The sequence below is a fragment of the Cupressus sempervirens genome, chromosome 5 (genome assembly GCF_028749045.1).
Source record: "Cupressus sempervirens isolate cs-2001-9-10 chromosome 5, ASM2874904v1, whole genome shotgun sequence".
Taxonomy (NCBI): Eukaryota; Viridiplantae; Streptophyta; class Pinopsida; order Cupressales; family Cupressaceae; genus Cupressus; species Cupressus sempervirens.
Window position 1 is genome coordinate 86,754,477 of NC_143122.1, and position 6,000 is coordinate 86,760,476.

Here is a 6,000-nt window from a genome sequence, read left to right on the forward strand (position 1 = left end):
TAATCTTAAGTAGAAATTATTATTTCTAACACTCCCCTCTAATTTCTACTGTCTACATCATTAATATTTACAATTCTCAGTGCATCCCTCAAAATTTCAAATTGTTTCTATGCTAAAGCCTTGGTGAAGATCTCTGCATGTTGCTTCTGATCTGTAATGCTGTAGATTAATTTCTTTGTTACTAACCAACTCTCTAATAAAGTGATACCTTGTGTCAATGTACTTTGTCCTCTTCTAAAACACATGGTTCTTTGAAAGTGCAATAGCTGACTTCTTATCATAATAGATTGTAGTAGATCCATCTTGAGCTTGCATTAAGTCTTTCAAAGTCCTTTGCATCCATACTATTTGACATGTTGTTGTTATTTTCACTACATACTCTACTTCAACTAATGAGAGCAACTAATGAGAGAGTACTATAGGTTTCTTCTTTGATGTATAGGCTACAATGCCCATTCCAAGATGAAATGTATATCTAGATGTGCTCCTTCTATCTTCAATATTCCCTATAAAATCACTATCTATATATCCAACTAATTTAAAATTATTTGAAGTAGAGTACAATATGCCATGATTCATAGTTCCTACAATATATCTTAATATTCATTTTCCTACCTGCCAATGTGAATTCTTAGGCGAGTCCATGAATCTAGAAATTAAACTCACTCCATACATAATATCTAGTCTGGTTGTTGCAAGATATATCAAACTACCACCCAATCTTCTAAATATAGTTGAGTCAAAACCTTTCTCATGTTTAGTTTGGTGCCTACTACCATAGGTGTAGAAACTGGATTGCAATTTATCAATTTAAATATTTTCAAAACATCTTTTGCATATTTACTTTGACAAATGAAAATTCTTTTATCATTTTTAGTAACTTCAATGCTAAGAAAATATTTCATCAATCCTAGATTTGTCATTTCAAATTTCTTATACATTGCTGATTTAAACATGTCAATAGATAGATTGCCTGTAAAGATCAAATCATCAACATATAAACAAACAATCAAAATCTAACCTTGTTCATTGATCTTGGTATATAATGTAAGTTCACTAGTGCTTATTTTGAATCCATTCTCCATCATGTATGAATCTATTCTATTGTACCAGGCTCTTGGAGCTTGCTTCAATCTATAGAGTGCCTTCTTCAACTTATAAAATTTGTCTTCATAGATCCTCTTATTTCATATCCTAGTGGTTGTTGCACATACACTTCTTTCTCCAAATATCCATTCAAAAATGCTAATTTGCTGTCCCTTTGGTGAACCATCCATTTTTTTGAGTTGCAATAGCTAATACTATTATGACAATATCAAGCCTTCTTGTAGGTGCTATCCTTGCTTTAATTTGTCTATATCTCCATTAGCTCTAAACTTAGTCTTATAAACCCATTTTACACCAATGCAATCTTTGTTCTTAGGAAAATCAACTAATTCCCATGTATCATTTTTCTCAATAGATTCTATTTCATCATTCATTGCATTAATCCAATGTCCTTCCTTAATTGCATCTTTAGAATATATAGGATCTTTGAGCAAATAAAGAATTTTTTTTTTGCAAATCTATTTTACTTCCTTGATCAAAAATCTCATTCAAGCTTTTAGTTTTCTTGCTTGCAATCCTTGTTCTCAATCATGCAAGTATAGGATTTGAATCATTACTTGTGAATTCGAAGATTCTCCATGTTGAACTTCATTTTCTAAGTGATCTCCTTGTGGACTTCATGGTGGAGTTCCTTCTTGGTCACTTGATTGATCCTCTTAATCTTCATGATCCTTTTAATCCTTCCCATCATATGGTATTGTTGCAGCACCTATAACAATTGTATCTATATTTTTATCCCAAGATTCATCCTCTTTAAATACAACATCCCTACTCATAATGACTTTCTTGGTGATAGGATTAAACTACCTATATGCCTTAGATTGCTCATCATAGCCAACAAAAATGCATTCTCACTCTTATCATCTAATTTACTTTTAGTATCTTACAAATATTCCAGCTTTTAACAATACTAATAGTCTTGTAATTTGTAGACTTCAAAATAACTATATAATAACTATTAATGTCCTTAAGTTACTAACTTTTTTTTTTTTTGCATAATTTAAACATGGTTATTAACTTAACAAATTTCATATTAAAAAAGTCAACTTATTGGCTTTGATTAAAAAGTGACAAAAGTCAGTACTTACTTGTTGAAATATTAATTGCATATAGTCATTTGCCCCTAGAGCTAAATGCCCACCGATTGCCATAATGACTATCAAAAAATTTAATGTGGGTAGGTGAGTTTTTCAAATTTGAAAAAGAGGTAGAAATATTTTTGGCAAGAGACAAAAAGGAATAAAATAGTCTCATTCGACTAGTTGAAGAGAGAAGAAGCTCAGCAAATTAGAGTGTTGCAGAGAAGAGAAGAGAAGGAAGAAGAAAGAAATTGATGAGCAGATCCAGTCATGCAGAAGACAGAAGGAAGTTCATTTCATGCCTATGGTTGCATGTGTTTCTTCTCTGGTCATTCTGTAAGTTTTTTGTTTATTGAATTCGACCTGTTGAAGCAGTGATTGCTCTAGGCATTGTTGAATGCAGCCATTAGAGCTATAAGTTTAAGTTTTGAGTTTTAGTGGTTTGAAGATTTTTAAAAAAATTTGGTTGAAGCCAAATGCTCCCAGATTTTGTAATAGTTTAGTTGAATAGAATATATGCAAACAAGCAAGCGGGCATACATGTCCTCATCTTCTATTCACTATTGCATGTATTGTGTTTGAGAAGTTCCTTATTGAAATATTCACCCTTCGACTCTCTGCATTTTAATGGTCATTTTCCATTCTGCTCACTTGGTCAAGTCATGACCGAGCTTCCTCTCTGTAGTCCTTGCCGAGTTCACTCGACATCCTCTTGTGTCGAGCTTCTCCTTCTAGTGGAGATTGATCTCACTTGGCATCCTTTGATTGTCGAGCTTACTTGGCACTATGTTGTGCCAAGCTACCCAAGTGCTGAGCTCACTTGGCTTCTTCTTGTGCGTAGCTCACTCGGCACCCTCCTACCACTTGGCTCCTTCACGTGCTGAGTAAAAACCTGGCACTCGACAATAGTTGTTGCGGAGCAAAATTTTAAGGTTGTGATTTTTAATTTCTTACATTAATGTCTACAAACAACAGAAGGAAACCATGATTTTCCCATCTTACTACAACAAAGTATAATATACAATGAAAACATCTGGAATCACATAGCAATTAACAATATTGCCCTTGACATCTTCTCAAGTAGCATCAATAGTCGATAGCTTATCCTTATTGAATTAAAGGAACTTTGAATGATTTATTAATCTCTGTCATAGATTTGTAACTAGGAATAACTAAATCATCCATTTTAATCATCTTTTTAATCACCCCTTTTAAACTTAGAGGTGACATGATTAGCTTCCCTTCAACAACTAAGCAGATAGAATCTCAAGTGTATCTGTAAATTTGACAAATTATACCTGCCAAGGTGTTTAGTTATTTTATTAGCAATTTTCTCCTCTCTATAACCACAATAAAGAAAAAGAAAAGCATCTTCATTACTAGCAGTGTCAAATGTGATGATAATGGCATTTAGTGGGTTTCATTCTCGCCAAATAAAACAAGTTTAGCACCTTGAGCATGCTAATTGTCATTGGGAAAAGTTAGGATAGTATTATTTCCTAAATTGAAGATTGGCTAAAATATTTTAAAATTACATTGCATTGCAATTGCAATTAGTAATGATAGGTTGGTCTTAAATATCACATGCTAATGCTAATAACTATTAGAAATAGTCAAAATTCATGCTATTATAACCAAACAACAAGTATACCACACATTTCCTATTAAATTGGTAACAAGATAGGAATGTCCTCCATGAAACTAGGTCATACAACATTATCCTAACAAGATAGGAATGTCCTCCATGATACTAAGTCATATAGCATTATCCACTTATCCTCTAGAAACATCTTCTATTAATTCCCTCATCTGATAGGCTCTCTATATATAGAGGCCATTGCATAGCCTTGTAAGCAATCAGTTTGGAATAAAATTTGCTTCTCCCTTAAGTGTTTATTTCTAATATTTTTTATTGTCTAGTATTTATCTTGCTGATCATGTATTAGATCTCAATTAGATATTAGATCTCCTTATTTTATCATGGTATCAGAGCCTAGTTTAGCCAGGTTCAGCTGGAGATTCATCTAGAAGTTCAGCTAGAAATATTGCTAGAGGGTTTTTGCTATAGAAAAATATATTGCTGGAAATGGCTTGTTTGCAGGGCTGATTTTTTTTTTGGAGTGATATTTGGTTGTAGGGTTGTTATACTGCTAGAGTATTTCTAGATTTGTTTGAAAGTTGATCTTTTTGCTAACATGAGTTCTTCAAATAAAATTTTTCCTATCTCTGATGGAAGTGGTTTTGTAGATTGGAAGATTGCAGTCAAGAATGGTGTAAGAGAGAAAGCTTTATGGAGGATAGTAAATAAAGAAATTGGGGAGCCTCGACAAAATGATAGAAAAAAGGAGTTGTGGAAATGCAAGTTGGAGCAAGCTAGAGTTATTATTGGTAAAGCTTTGAGCCCCAATCTAAATAGAAGATTTGTTGATATTGATAATCCAATAGAGCTATGGGGGACTTTAGAAAAAGATTATAAAGATGTAGACATTGATAGCATGTTTAGTATAGAAGAAAAATTGATAAATATAGATCCATCTGATTTTGAAAATATGTCTGATTACTTCAATGAAGTTACCTTTTTAAATGTTCAGCTAAAAAAAAAAGGTGTTGACTATGCAAAAAAAAGATTTTAGATTCAGGGACATCATCTCACATGACTGGGGATAGATCTTTGTTTATTAATTTTTATGAAGGAAAGAATTCAGATCAAGAAATTTCTATTGGCAATAAAAGGAAACTTCTAGTTTTGGGAACAGGAACTGTTAATGTAACACATGGTTCTTTGAAAAATGTTTTATTGGTTGAAGGATTAGGGGGTGAATCTTATTTTAGTATACAAAATAGTTCAAGTTCGATATGAATTTGTTGTCAATGCTGATCAAGTTATTGTTAGAGATAGAAAAGACCCAAGCAATATAATTGCTATTGGAAGAGTTGATCATGAAGAGAATCTATTTAAATTTTTGGGGTTTCTTGATGATAAATATACACTCTCTCATGTTTTTATTGCTCAGACTAATTATATGTCACAACTTTGACATGCTAGACTTGGACATTTAAATTATAAAAAAATACAAGATATGGTTAGAATGGATATGGTTAAAGGATTAACAAAAAATTTCAGCTTGTGAAGATGTGTGTGAAGGTTGTGTGTTAGGGAAACATATCCTTTTGATTCAGGTAAAGCATGGAGAGCTAATCATCCACTACAACTCATTCATAGTGATTCATGTGAACTAGGATATCCTTCACTTTTAGGTGCCAGGTACCTTCTTACTTTTATTGATGATTACAGTAGGAGAGTATGGGTTTATTTTCTTGAAAGAAAAAAAGAAGTTTTTGAAGTGTTTCAAAAGTTTAAAGCACTAGTTAAAAATCAAAGTGGAAAAACAATTAAATGTTTAAGGATGGATAATGGGGGTGAATATTGCAATTATGCATTTGAGTCATTTTGTGAAAATTATGGTATTAAGGTGCAAAGAATAGTTTCTTATACTCGTCAACAAAATGGGGTGGCTGAATGAATGAATAGAACTCTTTTAGAAATGGCTCATTGTATATTGTATTTTAAAAGTTTGCATAATAAATTTTGGGGTTTGGTTGTTTCTTCTACTGCACATATTTTAAATAGAATCCCCACCAAAGCTCTCACAAATATCACCCTTGAAGAAGCATGGAGTGGTAAGAAACCTCACATTGGATATTTTTAAGTATTTGGGTGTATTGCTTGGGCACACATTCCTGATGCACAAAGGGAAAAGTTAGAACCAAAGAGTCATAAGTGTTTTTTAATGGGTTATAGTGAAGAATCAAA